The following is an 18,850-nucleotide window of genomic DNA, read 5'->3' as shown; positions in this document are numbered from 1 at the left end:
ATTAACTGCTGTGAAAGTGTGTTTATGAAAATATCATTTAAAGAGGTCAGAACCACCCGAAGAAAGGAAGGAGTCGTGAAGCTTAATTCTAGAAACATTTCAAAACAGTCATATAACTTCCTGTTATTACCACAGTGAGAGTCCCTCTTCACATCCTCACCAACGCTTAATATTTCTGTACTCTTCAATTTAACCTCTTAGGAAATAGAAACGGTTCTATTTATTTATTTATTTATTTATTTATTTATTATTTTAAGAGATGACTGCTTTAAGGAAGATTTTCTTTTTTATTGGATTGTTTTAATTTATTTACATTTCAAATGTTATCCCCTTTCCCGGTTTCCCATCCATAAATCTCCTATCCTATTCCCCCACCCCAGTCTTCTATGAGGGCGTTCCCCCTCCCACTTACCCACCCCTTCCCGCCTACCCCTGACATTCCTCTACACTCAGGGGTAGGGGCAGCCTTGGCAGGACCAAGGGCTTCTCCACCCATTGGTGCCCAACAAGGCCATCCTCTGCTACATATGCAGCTGGAGCCATGGGTCTGCCCATGTGTACTCTTTGGATGGTGGTTTAGTCCCTGGGAGCTCTGGTTGGTTGATATTATTGTTCTTATGGGGTTGCAAACCCCTTCAGCTCCTTCAATCATTTCTCTAATCCAACTGGGACCCCGTTCTCAGTTCAATGGTTGGCTGCGAGAGTCCGCCTCTGCATTCTTCGTGTTCTGGCAGATCCTCTCAGGAGACAGAAGATTTTCTGTGCTCATGATGACCATTCTTGTAGTCTCTTTTGTTTGTCTTTTCAATTCTTCTTCCTATTTCTTAAAAACTAGACTGTGGTTTTAAAATTATCGTTGTTGTTGTTGTTCTTTTACTAAACCATTTCTTTTCTAAAGATTTATTTATCTTTGCTTATGGAGGTATTTGCTTTGCCTGCGTGTTTATCTATGCACCATGTGTGTGCAATGCCAAGGAAGGCCAGAGGAGGGCAGCAGATCCTGCAGAACTGTAGTTACAGACGGTCGTTAGCCACCTTGTGGATGCTGGGAACTAAACCACAGTCCTCTGGAAGAGCAGCTGGTGCCCTTCACCACCGAGTCAGCTCCCAGACCCAACTAAAGCATTTCTTCACACGACCTGGAAATAAGCCATTTGTCAGATTCACATTTGAGAATAATTTCTCCCAGTCTCTGTCTTATACTTCTTTGTTGGTGTTTTATTATGAGGCAAAATTCTGTTCTTTGGGTTTGTTTGTTTGTTTGCTCTACGGAAAATTTATTACAACTCTCCAAGCACGCATTACTTTTTCTTTTCAACATCCTGCTCTTCTTTTGCCCTTTTTTACTCGGATGCCAAAGAGCCAGGCATTGGCACGGGCCATGGGAAAACTGGCAAAAGCCTTAAAGTTCTTCTCTTCTTCTATAATGACTCAGGCCTTTTCCTTTTTGTACACATTCTGGATGAGCATCACAGGTCCTGTTAGCTGGGTGGCCAATTTAAGTTCTTCAGCAGAACTGTCTCCCTTCTTTGGAGCAAAGGGCTTCCTGGGGAAAAGCATGAGCTTGGAGTGGTACTCCTTCAGGCACTGCATGTTGGCCTGCAGTGACTCAGTGGGTTTGTTTCGCTTCCTCGGGTCCACAGAGATGCCGATGGTGCGAGTCATTTTCTTGTGGATACCAGCCACCCTGAGTTCCTCCAGGCTGAAGCCCCTGGCATCCCCAACCTTGGTGTGGCATCTAACTGTAGGGCACCTCACGATGGGCCTGATGGATCCGGACGCGGGACAAGGGGCAATGCGGAGCGCTTTTGCTTGCTGGGCCTTGCATCTGCAGATCTTGCTTGCTGGCTGGTTGAACCAAGTGTCCACTCGCTGCTGCAATCCTTTTGGAAGTGGGGCTTCAGGATCATGCCATTCCGGCTGGGTATGGGAGAACGGCCGAGCGGAAAGGACCGGGCACCGCAAAGCACTCTGGGGTTTTGGGACAACAAAATTTTAATACTCATAGACTACAACAATTTTTCTTTATGACTATTGCTTTTCTTTACAACTATTTCCTAAGAAGCCTTCGTGTTCCTAAAAGTCATAGAGAGGGGCTGGGGATTTAGCTCGGTGGTAGAGCGCTTATCTAGGAAGCGCAAGGCCCTGGGTTCGGTCCCCAGCTCCGAAAAAAAGAACCAAAAAAAAAAAAAAAGTCATAGAGATGCTTCCAATGTTTCATTCCCAGTGTATTTCTAGAGTATTAAGCATTTTAGTTCAGTCCTGTCAGCCATCTCAAATACTTATGGATCATGCATTATAGCAGTTAAGATTTTGTTCTCATCTGTATACATTTCTCAATGTTACAGTAACATTTGTTGGGAAGGGTGGGGATGTCTTTCTCCATGGGATTGGCTTGGTTATTTGCCAAAATTTGATTGGTATTTTGAAATATCCATGCTTATTTTTCGCCTCTATACCCAGTTCCACAGATCAGTTTATATACTCAACAGCACTTTGTTTATTCTGTGGTGTTCTGATAAAATTAGGTAAGTTTTGAGATCAGTATAAGAACTACTAGTTTATCCCTAAGATTTATACGCTAACTTTTGTGTATTTGCACACAAATTTTAGATCCAGCTGATCGGTTTCTACCAAGTTAGGAATGAGTCTGCTTAGAATTTAAGAGAGATTTCCTTGAATATACACCTCAGTGTAGGTAACTCCATTATGTTAATGACATACAGTCTTCCAATGCATGGACCCATAGATACAAAAACATTTGTTTTACTGGAAATTGAGTCTAGCACGTGTGGACTTCAGTTCCCGTTAACTTTTGTTGTATGTTACTTTGACGCTGCTATTATGAACATATGCACTAGAGATGCTGGGTTTTCTTAGCTAATTGGTCTTTTTAATAGTATGAAATGCCCTCATCTTTGATGACGTCCTTTGTTCAGATGACTCTTTTCTTTTTTCTTCTTAAAGATTAATTTTATTTTTAGTCATGTGTGTATGAGTGTGGGTATGTCCACATGAGAGGGCAGGTCTCTGTAATATCTAAGGAACTCCTGGAGCTGGAGTTACAGACAATTGCAAGTCCCCTGACTTGGATGCTGGGAGCTGGCTCTGTGTCCTTTGGAAGAGCACTACAGTGCTGATCCACAAACCATCTCTCCAGCCCCTTGAAACCTTTTCTTGGGCATTAATAGAAGACTGGTGTAACTATATTACACTTCCCTATTTTGTTGCAGTTTTCTGTCCTTTGTTTTTAACATCCTTAAACATATTTAAATGTTGTGTCTTCTTAAATGTGTGGTTCAGACCTTAAATTTTTGAAGGGTGATCTGCCTTTTAACATAGCTTTTCGTTGTGACTTAAGTGTTGGAATGTTTAAACGGATTTAAATCTGTCATTTGGCATTTGCTTTGCACCGCCCCTTTCTTTTCTATTCCCGTTGTTGGAGGACTGAACGACCTCTCCATTATCATGGTACTTTGTAGTTTGTCTCGAGAGTACAACAGGCACCCTCAGTTTGTCCGCCTGTGTAGATTGACTATCTCACTGACACACGTATGACCTGTGCTAAAGTCACCATACCTTACTGCTACAGTGTTTTGATCCCCAACTGCACTCTAAATATTTTAAGTCATATATCTTTTACAGAAATTAACAAAAGACAAATTTAGCATTTACAGAAATACCTAAAGATTTTTAAACTTCCTTCCTTTCCATCCAGATTTCTGTTCTGCGTTATTTCCTTTCAAGCTGAGCTTCCTCTGATGCCTCTTCCTGTACAAAGACACCGACAGCATAGTTGCTTTGTTTTTGATTATCTAAAGATGTTCTGCTTTGTGTTTTCCTTTTAAAATACTTGTCTCTTTAAACATTTTTGAATGAGAATTCATGAGCCATATAACTCTAACTGCTATAAGTGCACAGTTCAGTTTCACGAAACACATTGGGAATGCTGTGCCACCATCACTGCTATTAATTTTATGAACTTCTTTTTTTAATTGGGTATTTCTTTATTTAGATTTCAAATGTTATTCCTGACCATAAGCCCCCTATCCCCTCACCCTCCCCTTCTTCTACAAGGATGTTCCCCTCCCCATCCACCCTCTTACCGCCCTCCCCAACATTCCCCTACATTGGGGGTCCAACCTTGGTAGGACCAAGGGCTTCCCCTTCCACTGGTGCCCCAACAAAGCTGTTCTCTGCTACATGTGCAGTTGGAGCCCTGGGTCAGTCCATGTATAGTCTTTGGGTAGTGGTTTAGTCCCTGGAAGCTCAGGTTGGTTGACATTGTTGTTCATATGGGGTCTCGAGCCCCTTCAAGCTCTTTCAATCCTTTCTCTAAATCCTCCAAGTAGGGGTCTTGTTCTCAGTTCACTGCTTTGCTGCTAGCATTCACCTCTGTATTTGACATGTTCTAGCTGTGTCTCTCAGGAGACAGCTATATCCAGTTCCTGTCAGCATGCACTTCTTAGTTCATCAATCTTATTTAGTTTTGGTGTCTGTATATGTATGGGCCACATGTGGGGCAAGCTCTGAATGGCAGTTCCTTCAGTCTCTGCTCCAAACTTTGCATCCATATCCCCTCCAATGGATATTTTTCCCCTTTTAAGAAGAAGTGGAAGCATCCACATTTTGGTCATCCTTCTTCTTGAGCTTTAAGTGGTCTATGGATTGTATCTTGGGTAATCCAAGCTTTTGGGCTAATATCTACTTATCAATGAATGCATACCATGTGTGTTTTCTGTGATTGGGTTACCTCACTCAGGATGATATTTTCTAGCTCAATCCATTTGCCTATAAATTTTATAAAATCATTGTTTTAGTACTCCATTGTGTAGATGTACCACATTTTCTGTATCCACTCCTCTGTTGAAGGGCATCTGGGTTCTTTCCAGCTTCTGGCTATTATAAATAAGGCTGCAATGAACATAGTGGAGCACGTGTCTTTTTTATATGTTGGGGCATCTTTTGGGTATATGCCCAAGAGAGGTATAGCTGGATCCTCAGGCAGTTCAATGTCCAATTTTCTGAGGACCCTCCAGACTGATTTCCAGAATGGTTGTACCAGTTTGCAATCCCACCAACAATGGAGGAGTGTTCCTCTTTCTCCGCATCCTCGACAACATTTTTTTCTGAACATCTTAGCACAGCAACCCCCCTCTATTCTCTAAGCAAGCAGTGAGTTATACCTTGCGATTCCATCATTCCTTCCAACCCTTGACAACCTCAAATCTGTTTCTTTCTCTATCCTAAAAATCTCCTATATGTAGAACCATACAGTAGCTGTTTTCTATTTTGAGTTACTTTATGAAGTATAGTTTTGAATTTCATCTGCATTACACATTTATTTTTCTATGAGCAAACTGAGTCACGCGTGGATATATGTATGCAACCCCGGTATGTAGGAAGCAGATTCAGGCAGATCTCTCTGAGTTCAACTACGGCTGGATCTATGTAGCAAGTTCCAGGTCATCCAGTGCTACATAGGAAGATCCTGCTTGTTAAAAGGATTGTATGACTAAACCATATGTCACACTTTAGTAACCCATCCATCACTTGACAGACACTTGGGTGACTTTCTCCCTTTTGATATTATCACAGGGAAATTAATACGAAGTAAAATATCTTGAAGTTCCATTTTCAATTTTGGAGGGCATATAGATATATTAATGTTCTTATTATTTTGACAAAAGTCACTTAGGGAAAGACAGGTTTGGTTTTGGTTCACAGTTTGCTGAGATGTGATCCGTGATGGTGGGGAAGACACGGAAGCAGGTGCATGAGGTGACAGGTCATCCTTCCTTTGACTTCAGTCAGGAAACATAGATAACTGTTAGTACTCAACTGCCTTTCTCTTTTTCTCATTATTCAGTCTGACACTTCAATCCCTCTGGTAGAGCAGTTGCATTAAAGGAGAGACTTCCGTTGATCTCTGGAAACATCCTTAAAGACTTACCCAGAGGTGTGTCTGCTCGGTGATTCCACATCCGATCCAACTACACAGTTGAGAACAATCATGATCACACCTAAGAACAGACTCACTGGATCACGTGGTGAGGCAGTGCTTAGCTTTTCCAGGGAAGGCGGAGCTGATTTCTAGAACAGCATCACACTCACGCCAACAGTACACAAGGGTTTATTTATTAATGTTTTGGCCCACATTTACTTTTCTTTGTTTTGCTTTTTAAATTACAGTCACCCGAATAGACATGAAGTGCTCGCTAGCCCTTTGGCTTGTGTTCCACAAATTACCAGCGATACCGAATGGCTTGCATGTGCTCACCAGCTACTTCATTACTGAAGTGGAAAGTTTGGTTTGGCAACTCAGTTGTGTCATGTGATACTTTTCTGAGCACTGTCTTTTTTTTTTTTTTTTTTTGGTTCTTTTTTTCAGAGCTGGGGACTGAACCCAGGGCCTTGCGCTTCCTAGGCAAGCGCTCTACCACTGAGCTAAATCCCCAACCCCTCTGAGCACTGTCTTATGAGAGGATGTTTTTGCTGAAGCAGGCACATAGGAGGATGTTTTGCTCATGTGGTATTTTTTAAAGGCTGCCTAAAAAAGGGGGCGGGGGATATGATGTTTTGCTAGAGCAGATGCTTGAGAGAACAAGTAATGTTTCAAAAGGATATAAATACAATAAAAAATGAACAGGGCTGTGTGGTATTGGTTCGCCTTGCCACTCTTTGCTGGTCATTGTTTGTTGTGAGTTCAGGGAGGAGAGGAACACCAAAACCTACTGGTAGTATACCAGCAGCTTCTTGCTACCTCTGAAGACTCAGGCTGATTGGCAGAGCCTCACAGTTTCTCTAAATTGAACTACCATTGCTGATGCTGCTGATTCATAAATGGTGTTTGAGAGTGGATCAAGCTTCCGCTGCTAATCCATGTAAACTAAACTACAGTATCCTGACAACACAGATTGGATTCTCTTGCCCCAAACTATTTCTTAAAAGGTCCACATACTCCTTTGACCTATTAACCTTTTCTTTCCAACACTTCTGGTGGGTGGTGGGCTAAAAGGGAAGTTAAAGCATTTAAGTACAAGTATATGCTGACAGGAGCCTAATTTAGCTGTCTCCTGAGAGGCTCTGCCAAATACAGAGGTGAATGTTCACAGTCAACCATTGGACAGAGAAGGGGTCCTCAATGGAGGAGTTAGAGAAAAAACTGAAGGAGCTGAAGGGGTTTGCAACCCCATGGGAAGAATAACAATATCAACCAATCAGCTACACCATAGCTCCCAAGGACTAAACCACCAACCAACAAGTACACATGGAGCAACCCATGGCTCCAGCCACATTTGTAACAGTGGATGACCTTGTAGGGCATCAATGGGAGAAGAGACCCTTGGTCCTGTGGAGGCTCTATGCCCCAGTGTAGGGGAATGGCAGGGCGGGGGGAGGCAGGAGGGAGTGGGTGGGTGACTGGAGGAGAACCCTCATAGAAACAGGGGGAGGGAGGAAGGGATGGGGTTTTCTGGAGAGGAAACCAGAAAAGGGGATAACATTTGAAATGTAAATAAAGAAAATATCCAATAAAAAAAGCATTTAAGTACACATATCACAGTAGGTTTAAAAAAATATAAGCCTATACACTATCTTGGGAAAAAGTCTCTTTAAGTTCTCTGCCCATTTGCAAGATTGGTTGCTTCTGCTGTTGCTGTTGTTGTTGCTGTAAGATGATAGATAAACCAACTGATCAGTCGATTATGGATGGATAGAAAGGCATTCTGGATGTTAAATCCTCTATAAGATACGATTTGAAAATATTTTCCCCACCCTATAGGTTGTCTTTTCTCTTCTGTAGCTGACACTCAGGAGAGGTAATGGAACCTTTATGAGGTAAAGCCTTTCTGGAAGAATCACTTCACTGGGCTTTAAGAGATGATAGCCCTCCCCCACATCTTGTTCCTCTCTCCCTCCAGCACCAGTGTGGATAAAAATTTGATCAGCCAGCTTTCTGCTCCCGCTGCCATGCCCTCCCCGCCTTGATAGACTGTATTGTTCTGGAACCTTAAGCTAAAATGGACAATGTCTCCCTTAGGTTGCTTTTGTTAGAGTATTTTATGCCAACACGAGAGAATAGCTAATACACTGCCCCATCTTTCCCACAGTCCTCTACTGCCCCATCGTTCCCACAGTCCTCTACTGCCCCATCTTTCCCACAGTCCTCTACTGCCCCATCTTTCCCATAGTCCTCTACTGCCCCATCTTTCCCATAGTCCTCTACTGCCCCATCTTTCCCACAGTCCTCTACTGCCCCATCTTTCCCATAGTCCTCTACTGCCCCATCTTTCCCATAGTCCTCTACTGCCCCATCTTTCCCACAGTCCTCTACTGCCCCATCTTTCCCACAGTCCTCTACTGCCCCATCTTTCCCATAGTCCTCTACTGCCCCATCTTTCCCACAGTCCTCTACTGCCCCATCTTTCCCATAGTCCTCTACTGCCCCATCTTTCCCACAGTCCCCTTGATAGCTGTGCATTAACCTTCCCTTCATTCTTCATATACGTCAAAGCTGGTTTTATCCTGGATCTTTGCATAACTCCTCTCTATAACTGGAAACTTTTATCTTTCAGGTAGTATAATGACCTGTTTTCTCACTTTCTTATGAATTTTGTTTACATTGGACATCCTCATAGAGCCTTTTGGTACTCTGTAAAAGCAGGTATTACATAAGTATGTCGTTACCTAACCCTTTATCCTGAATTTTTGTAGCACTTACTACTCCTTGATATCACATTATAAATTCAGTGTTTATTTAGTGTTCTCAGAAACAGAACGTCTGCTCCCGAGAACAGGAGTGTTATGTTATTGCCATATCCCCAGTTCCTGGAGTAAAGTACTTGATGAGCTCTATTGCTTGCATCAATGTCCTTCGATACGTAATCGTTCCATGGTTTGTTTTAATTATCTAGCCATCAATTAAAATCATGAAGTAGAACATAAAATAGAATATTGTTGTGTTTTATGTCCCCAACTATTGAGCCACGCTGGGAAATGTCCAGAAGAAGGAACTCATTTAGCCTGAAGAATAAATACATGAAATTTTGTTGTGGTTGTTGTTGTCTGTACAGAATACTAACATGAAGTACATGAAGTTCGGTGAACTTCTTGTGTGGCTCTCTGCCCTTCAAATAAAAGGGCCCAGGACATTTTTTTTTCTTTCTCAGTTCACATTGAACTTCCTGTTCACAGAAGTGCTGAATTCATGCTCAAACCTGCCCATTAAGCACTAGGTTAATTGCCAGTTCAGTGGGTTTAGCACAAGACATCTAGATTTTAATAAATAAGAATTACAATCAACTCACTATGAAAGCTGCACGTGGGAATCTGTAATTAGCTTAATGGAGTCTGAATCATTATATACGACCCTTTCTTAGGGACTATACTTTTATATCATAGTACAGTTTGAAAGTTTTCTTTAAAAACTTCCTGGGATATCTAGTTATTTTTTAAAATCTATGTATCAGTTAATATAAGTAACAATGCAAACTAACATCATGAAGACCAGGACTAGATTTGTATCATATGTGACCATTGTAAATGTTAACACCTGTTACTAACATGTTAGTATCATGTCCGTTCATGACAACTTTAGCAATACATATTTTCTCAGAGTAAGCTATAAAAAAATGTATGGTCAAGTGCTCTCTTTCATAGTTGACAAACTACAAGATTGCTCCCATGTGCTATGGGGGTGGGGTGTGGTAGGGGGGCATGACTTTATCACAGCTGTTAGAAAGATTTAACCCATAGTTCCCATGTTTTGATATTTAACTACCTTTAGAGTCAGGAAGCCATAGAACAAATCATAGTTCTGTGTTTTCACCTCTCACTGATATTTGTGTAGATTTTATGTAGTAACTTCACAATGGTCTTTAAATGTAGACATTTATTTTTCTGATGATAAAAGTGATACATAATCATGATGGAAAACTGCGGAAGGGATCATAAAAGACAAAAAATAAGGGAAGACTTCAGTTGGGAACTGAGTGGGGACTTTGTAAGTAACCTAAGTACTGTTAAATTATCAATACATGCATCTTTGTGTCTCAAAAATAAAAATATATTTTATTGAACATTGAAAGTTTTTATTATATTAATGGAAAATTACCTGCATGTAATGTCTACACATGTATACAACATAACTGTACTGTCCCCTAATTCCAATATTTCACAGATTTCCCTAAATTTCAGATATTCTAATATTGAAATTTTATGCATTAATTATTATTAATAACTATTTGTTTTACAACATTAATACATCAGAAGCAGAATTCCATTCAGCTGCTAAAATACTTGTTGCCCAAACATGAAGACCTGTGTTCAATTCCAAGCACACAGGTAAAAAGCTAGATTTCATGGCTCATGTTTTTAACCTTAGTGCTGGGAAGGTGGAGACTTGGAGAGTCCCAGGGACACACTTTGTCACAGAAAATAGGCTGGACTGCTCCCAAAGAACAAGGTTAACCTCTGGCCTCCACATGCACAGGCATATGCATACATATGAACATGCACACACAATCAGTTAATTGTTAAACATAGAGTAGCATTTTGTGGCACATTTCTGAGCTTCTTCTCAGGGTCAAGTGTGATAAATTATCCAGATGAAGGCAGAGGCCTCATCTCATCTCTGTTGTCTGGGCTTCCCTGAACAGTTTTTATAAATATGAAGGCCAGGAATAATGGTCTCATTATACTTCACTTTGACTCTGTATTGTTAGCTCATGCTTTTATATTATTAGTTACTTCTTCTCTGTAAATAATACTGGTTTCTGCCAATTTTGCTCTTAGGATTCCTTTTTCTTATGGTTTTATAATGCTGAGAATATTACCTTGTTGCATTTTTTTTCTCATATATGTTTTCCAGCAATTTGTAGACTGTGTGCTCCATTCACTCTTGTAGTAAAGTAGCACATCCTTTCACACAGGTGTGTGTCAACATAAGTGGAAGAATAAAACTGCCTCTCCCAATTTAAAAGTTCGTAACCCGGGATTCACCTGAGTTAACATAGGCTGTATTAACTTTTCAATGAAGAGCTAAAGTGTGGCCTTTAAGAGTAATTTTGTGCATCATTCCAGTCTCCTCCTTTTATACAAAGTTAGAAAAAGGCAGGTGTGAAGGATAGTAAGAAAAGATTTGAGACTGAAGGATAGCAATGACCTTTGCCCTGCCAAATGAGATGCTGACTGGAAATGGAAAGTTTGCACAGCAGACGTCCAGGTGTCTGAGACTTTCTATTCAGCTTCTCCCACGTGACTCGTGCCATGTGTTCTCTGATTCACAGAATATGAGCGTGTCTGTATTTGTGTGTGTGTGACTGTGTAAATGCCTCTGTGTGTCTGTGTGTGTGCTTTTGTGTGTCTCTGTGTGTGCCTGTCTGTGTGTATATTGTTTGAAAATGTGTGTGTGTGTGTGTGTGTGTGTGTGTGTGTGTGTGTGTATCTGATTACTTAGTGGGAAGTCGATGTGATATGAATCTGGAAGCAAGCTATCTAAGTGCGAATCATGATATGTTCCCCTGCTCGTGGGGATTTATTCAAAAGAAAAAAAACCAAAAAGGCAGAAGTCTTTGATTAACATTAGCAAGAATGATCTTAAAGGGAACTAAGTTTAGAATGTCCACCCACTCCCAATCTGTCTGTCTTATTGTGTAGAGTTTTTATGTCAATAATTATCACTTCTTATTTTCTCTTAGAAAGCATTGCTCTCAGCCTAGGGACCCAGGTTCAGTACTGAGTCTTGTATGTCACACGAGGACAGCATCCCCAGGTTTTAGCTTCTAGGCTGCTGCTTTCTCTGAACCTTGGGGCAAGTCATAATAAAACACAGCATGCTCTATTCCTTTCAGTAAAACCCAAACCTTGTCACAGAACCGAGGACAAGAAGACAAGGAAAGGAGAGAGGCAGACACTCTCCACTCAGTCCCTTCGAAGCTCACGTTGAGAGGGCAAAGAGCTCCCTGCTGAGGGGTCTCTGGGGATCTAGAACAGTGGTTCTCCACCTTCCTAATGCTCTGACCTTTTAATGACAGCCCCTCCTATCATGCTGACCCACACCTATCCAATTACTTTGTTGCTACTCCATAACTAGCTTTGCTACTGCTATGAATCATAATGTAAATATGCGGGATATATGATATATGACCTCTGTGACCCCCAGAGGGATCATGACCCACAGGTTGAGAAACACTGGTTAGAAGGTGACCAGGAGCCATGTGCACGTGGCCCAAGAAGAATCACAAGACATTAAGATCCCCTTCTGAGTAGACACTTCTCTAAGCAAGCCTTAGTCGAGGAATGTCCTTCCTTCTCCGTATACTGCTGAGTAGTCATCCTCCTGGGAAAGGAGAGGGCTGAGGAGCTCAGGCAGATTCGTGGGTTCTGAATGTTTGTCTGTGCACCAAGCTGTTAACAAAGAATCAGAAACAGCCACCAGCAGGGTGAGAGCGGGAGGAACTCAGTTTCACTCCTCCATATGTAAACTTCTTCCATACCACTTGGACATTTTGCATAATTAACTATATATTAATGTAGAGATTCTGAAGTATGGTATATATATAAACATTCCTCTCAGCCTATTCTCTTCTTTTAATACTTCCTTTTTATGTGCAAAGGTCGTCTGTGTGGATTTTTCCCTTAATATGGTTTCCACTGTTTCATCTTTTCCTATGGACTAGTTGGCTTTTTGTTTAACGTATGTTTATGGTTACAGGGTCTGTGCATGTGCCCTGCTGAGAGTAAAATATGTAGTAAAATACCATCTGGATTTTGTCAAGCAATGTATTAAAACACAGGATAAAGAAAGAAAGGCTTTAAGAAGACATGTGGGATTGTGATTAATGGAGGTTGGTTATATTCCAAAAACCATCTAGTCCCTATGGTCCGCAAGGGCCTAGTGCACTCTGAAGACAGATTTTATTTTATGAGCAATCTCACCACGTCCTTTGTCACACACTTCAGAATCCTTCCTGCGAAAGGGCCTCCGATTTGCCGAAGCGGCTGATAGAAAACTGGAGGCGAGGCCTCACAAACTGGTGACAATTTCTGAGTCTCCTACCACCTCCAACTAATCCAAGCAACAGAAGCAGTCAAGGTAGGGCTGGATGATGATGGTCACAACCCCACCGCAGCCACACACTCTCCAGAGCGACTCCCTACATCTAGCCATGTGTCCCCGAGAATCTATGAACCTTCCAGATTGAGGGCCAAATGTTTTCTTACCACTGTTGCCATCTTTCCTAATCCTGTTTCTTTCCCCTTTTCTTTCTCTTTCCTACACCATCCTCTTCTCTTTTTTTTTAAGATTGTTTTTTATGTATATGAGTACACTGTAGCTATCTTCAGACACCAGAAGAGGGCATCTGATCCCATTACAGATGGTTGTGAGCCACCATGTGGTTGCTGGGAATTGAACTCAGGACCTCTGGAAGAGCAGTCAGTGCTCTTAACCGCTGAGCCATCTCTCCAGCCCCACCATCTTCTTCACTTAGCTGTTGTTCGTGGGTTGTGTTGTTGTTATTGTTATTGTTATTTTATTATTGTTGTTGTTGTTGAGATAATAATATAATTATAACACATCTCCCTTGTTTTTCCTCCCTTCAAGCCCTCCATATACTCCTCCCCCCTCTTCAAATCCGTGACCTCTTTTATTAATTGATATGGCATGCATATGTGAACATACATATATTTTCCTAACCACAACTCTATTTCTCAAAGGGTGAGAAGGCAACAGAGCAACAAGTTAAACACCACTTTGTTTCCAATTCTCCTTTTATTAAAGATGGAATCTCAGAAAACTGAAACCTCCTCACATCCTATACAATTCAGTTTCCCTGGTTTGGATCTATAACTTGGGCACTGACTCTGTGTTCTCTACTATTTTACTTTTGATATAAAAGTGGTTTTCAGCCAGGTGTGGAGGTGCAGGACTTTAACGCCAGCACTCGGGAGACGGAAGTTCCAGAACTTTACAAGTTTGAAACCAGCTCTTTCTACATAGAGAGTTTTGGGGCACCTGAGGATACATAGTAAGACCCTTTCTCAAAAGATAAAACTGTTTTCAGTGATAGTAACTTTGACAACCCAAAATGTACAGAGACATCGAACGATAGGCGTCTTTCTTAGCAATTAAAGAAAGTAGCCATGCAATTCATCTTCTCCACAGTACGAATGTGCGCTCTTGAAAGTGCTGACTGTTAACTGCTAGTGCGAACAGGAAATTCATGCTGCTGCTATGCGCATGCCTTGCTATCACTCTGCAATGCCGACGACGCGGCTGTGTCGCGGAGACTGCTGAACTGATGGTGCAACCCCCCAAACGTGTACATTATCCAGAACTGGAAGAAACAAGGAGACATAAACATACGATAAAGATGTTCGTTGTTAGCATTGCCATAGTTCTGTGTTCCCAAATGCTCTGACCATGTGTGCGAAAGAGCATAACCAGCTATCTAGCTTGAAGGTTTAATTAGCCGAGTGATGGCAAACTGTTGATGCTGGACTGGCTACAAGACAATGAGTCAACCCATATGCTTTCTGTCACTGGAATAGGAGCTTATAAACAGACTGTCTATGGGGGAAAACTCACAGATGAATGATACATGGATTTTGGCAGTAGCCCATGATCAGAACTGGCAATAACTGAGGAAAATATTGACATTGATAAAAGTAGTTGAGCAGTCCAGAAATCCTCCTGGACCAGGGAGATTTTCAATTGAGCCTTTTTGGGTGGAAGGAGGGTAACAAATGGAAGCGAAAGCCTTTCAGTCTAAAGACTATAGACTGTGTGTGTGTGTGTTGTGTGTTTTCATCATTGTTTATTAATGATTCTCCAATGGATAGCTATGGTGAGTAGCTATGGACGAAGAAGGGAAATGTGTTAACCTACAGTTCCAAAGCCCATTGATCCCATTTGGACTTGAGAACTCTGCCTTCTGTCCTGATTTGCTCCAACTCAGGAGATCTCATGCCTTTCCTGGGTCTTCTCAGAGAGCTGTGGGGGAATAGATGGGAAAGGAATCAGTGGTGGCATCTCACAGAGCTTGAATTCCTAAGTCATCAGTGCCAGGTAAAAGCTCACTCCACAATTGCTTTGGAAATGAGGGGGAGAAGACAGCAGACCCAGAATAGCAGCACTGTCCACCTAACTATTTGTGTCAAAATCCTGCCAGAGAGATGCCTGTTTGTTTCAATTAGACACTTTTGAGGCTTCAGTTATCAGAGATTTTTGTGCAGGGACATGGCATCTACCTCATATGACTGAGCTGTCACTTGAGAATAGCAATATATATACTTGTTAACCGAGCAGGAGATTTTCTCCCCTCATCCAATAGACACTTTTGAGCATTAGTTACACAGCGAACTCCATGCTGTCACAGAGAATGCTCAATAGCATAAGATATTCTAGGTGGCGCTCTCGATTTAGTAGGAAAGTGGCACAGGAACAGATAAGCTATTACACAATGAAAGTCATATTATAAGTGGAACAAAATGCTCTGCTAGTCCCTTAAACAGATGGACTTGGTCCACAGCTTCCAGGAATGGCTCATATAAGGGCTGAAGTTTCAGAAACTCGGTTTAAAGATATTTCCTAGCTGGAAAAAAAAAGTCAAAGGAATTGGAAGAGTTAGGCATGCTTATAGAACTGATTATGCTTACATTTCTTGAATATACAGATCTACAAACTCATCAACGTGATACATTAAGCGTGTAAATTCTTTTGCATCACAATCAAATATAGCCACACAGGCATCTGGAAAGATGGTTCAGTGGTTAAGAACTAAATGGAGAGAACTTGAAGCAATCCCACTAAAATCAGGGACTAGACAAGGCTGCCCACTCTCTCCCTACTTATTCAATATAGTTCTTGAAGTTCTAGCCAGAGCAATCAGACAACAAAAGGAGGTCAAGGGGATACAGATCGGAAAAGAAGAAGTCAAAATATCACTATTTGCAGACGACATGATAGTATATTTAAGTGATCCCAAAAGTTCCACCAGAGAACTACTAAAGCTGATAAACAACTTCAGCAAAGTGGCTGGGTATAAAATTAACTCAAATAAATCAGTTGCCTTCCTCTATACAAAAGAGAAACAAGCCGAGAAAGAAATTAGGGAAACGACACCCTTCATAATAGACCCAAATAATATAAAGTACCTCGGTGTGACTTTAACCAAGCAAGTAAAAGATCTGTACAATAAGAACTTCAAGACACTGAGGAAAGAAATTGAAGAAGACCTCAGAAGATGGAAAGATCTCCCATGCTCATGGATTGGCAGGATTAATATAGTAAAAATGGCCATTTTACCAAAAGCGATCTACAGATTCAATGCAATCCCCATCAAAATACCAATCCAATTCTTCAAAGAGTTAGACAGAACAATTTGCAAATTCATCTGGAATAACAAAAAACCCAGGATAGCTAAAACTATCCTCAACAATAAAAGGACTTCAGGAGGAATCACTATCCCTGAACTCAAGCAGTATCACAGAGCAATAGTGATAAAAACTGCATGGTATTGGTACAGAGACAGACAGATAGACCAATGGAATAGAATTGAAGACCCAGAAATGAACCCACACACCTATGGTCACTTGATTTTTGACAAAGGAGCCAAAACCATCCAATGGAAAAAAGATAGCATTTTCAGCAAATGGTGCTGGTTCAACTGGAGGGCAACATGTAGAAGAATGCAGATTGATCCATGCTTATCACCCTGTACAAAGCTTAAGTCCAAGTGGATCAAGGACCTCCACATCAAACCTGACACACTCAAACTAATAGAAGAAAAACTAGGGAAGCATCTGGAACACATGGGCACTGGAAAAAATTTCCTGAACAAAACACCAATGGCTTATGCTCTAAGATCAAGAATCAACAAATGGGATCTCATAAAACTGCAAAGCTTCTGTAAGGCAAAGGACACTGTGGTTAGGACAAATCGGCAACCAACAAATTGGGAAAAGATCTTTACCAATCCTACAACAGATAGAGGCCTTATATCCAAAATATACAAAGAACTCAAGAAGTTAGACCACAGGGAGACAAATAACTCTATTAAAAAATGGGGTTCAGAGCTAAACAAAGAATTCACAGCTGAGGAATGCCGAATGGCTGAGAAACACCTAAAGAAATGTTCAACATCTTTAGTCATAAGGGAAATGCAAATCAAAACAACCCTGAGATTTCACCTCACACCAGTGAGAATGGCTAAGATCAAAAACTCAGGTGACAGCAGATGCTGGCGAGGATGTGGAGAAAGAGGAACACTCCTCCATTGTTGATGGGATTGCAAACTGGTACAACCATTCTGGAAATCAGTCTGGAGGATCCTCAGAAAATTGGACATTGAACTGCCTGAGGATCCAGCTATACCTCTCTTGGGCATATACCCAAAAGATGCCCCAACATATAAAAAAGACGCGTGCTCCACTATGTTCATCGCAGCCTTATTTATAATAGCCAGAAGCTGGAAAGAACCCAGATGCCCTTCAACAGAGGAATGGATACAGAAAATGTGGTACATCTACACAATGGAATATTACTCAGCTATCAAAAACAACGGCTTTATGAAATTCGTAGGCAAATGGTTGGAACTGGAAAATATCATCCTGAGTGAGCTAACCCAATCACAGAAAGACATACATGGTATGCACTCACTGATAAGTGGCTATTAGCCCAAATGCTTGAATTACCCTAGATGCCTAGAACAAATGAAACTCAAGACGGATGATCTAAATGTGAATGCTTCACTCCTTCTCTAAAAGGGGAACAAGAATACCCTTGGCAGGGAAGAGAGAGGCAAAGATTAAAACAGAGACTGAAGGAACACCCATTCAGAGCCTGCCCCACATGTGGCCCATACATATACAGCCACCCAATTAGACAAGATGGATGAAGCAAAGAAGTGCAGACCGACAGGGGCCGGATGTAGATCGCTCCTGAGAGACACAGCCAGAATACAGCAAATACAGAGGCGAATGCCAGCAGCAAACCACTGAACTGAGAACGGGACCCCCGTTGAAGGAATCAGAGAAAGAACTGGAAGAGCTTGAAGGGGCTCGAGACCCCATATGTACAACAATGCCAAGCAACCAGAGCTTCCAGGGACTAAGCCACTACCTAAAGACTATACATGGACTGACCCTGGACTCTGGCCTCATAGGTAGCAATGAATATCCTAGTAAGAGCACCAGTGGAAGGGGAAGCCCTGGGTCCTGCTAAGACTGAACCCCCAGTGAACTAGACTGTTGGGGGGAGGGCGGCAATGGGGGGAGGGTTTGGAGGGGAACACCCATAAGGAAGGGGAGGGGGAGGGGATGTTTGCCCGGAAACCAAAGAATTATTAGTAAGTATTAAATAAATTAAAAAATAAAAAAAATCTACTATTCTTGCGGGGGACCCAGGTTCAATTCCCAGAAACTGATGTAGTGGCTAGCAACCATGTGCAATATCAGTTCCAGAGGATCTGCCACCTCCTGGCCTCTGAGGGCACCAGACATACACATGGTCCACTTATATACTTGCAGGCTAAACACACATACACATAAAATAAAACATAAATCTTTAAAAAGTATCTAGATAGAACCTAAAAGTCATGAGGTAGACTGACAAGAAGAAAAGACAGTTTGCAATTAGCCTGTGACGGGGAAAGGCAACAGTGCTAGATCAGGGAAGGTGCCTCGAGGAGATACCTAGGTCTGGACTGGAAAGTGTTTTATAAGTCAGGGGACAACACTGGGTTACTTTCCCTGAAGGGGACGGGAAGCCAACAAAGATTTATACAGACAAAAGCACATGCCTGGATTTATGGCTAAGCATATAAACTCAGACTATGGTGGGGAAAAG

The 18,850-nt window shown here is 41.6% G+C and overlaps 1 long non-coding RNA gene and 1 pseudogene across 1 annotated transcript in view; both read right to left on the bottom strand.

Moving 5' to 3' along the window:
* LOC148006749 (uncharacterized) overlaps nucleotides 1-18,338 on the bottom strand; it is a 42,956-nt gene extending 24,618 nt beyond the window's left edge. The window contains exon 1 of the long non-coding RNA XR_015672464.1: nucleotides 18,125-18,338. This is a non-coding gene — a long non-coding RNA (uncharacterized LOC148006749). The remainder of the gene's footprint in view (nucleotides 1-18,124) is intronic.
* Nucleotides 1,302-2,006, bottom strand: Rpl13-ps18 (ribosomal protein L13, pseudogene 18; annotated as a pseudogene).
* Nucleotides 18,339-18,850: the final 512 nt, after the last annotated feature.

The sequence above is a fragment of the Rattus norvegicus genome, chromosome 2 (genome assembly GCF_021556685.1).
Source record: "Rattus norvegicus strain SHRSP/BbbUtx chromosome 2, alternate assembly SHRSP_T2T, whole genome shotgun sequence".
Classification (NCBI taxonomy): Eukaryota; Metazoa; Chordata; class Mammalia; order Rodentia; family Muridae; genus Rattus; species Rattus norvegicus.
Note: the sequence above shows the minus strand (reverse complement) of the source record. Positions and strands in the feature narration are given on the sequence as shown.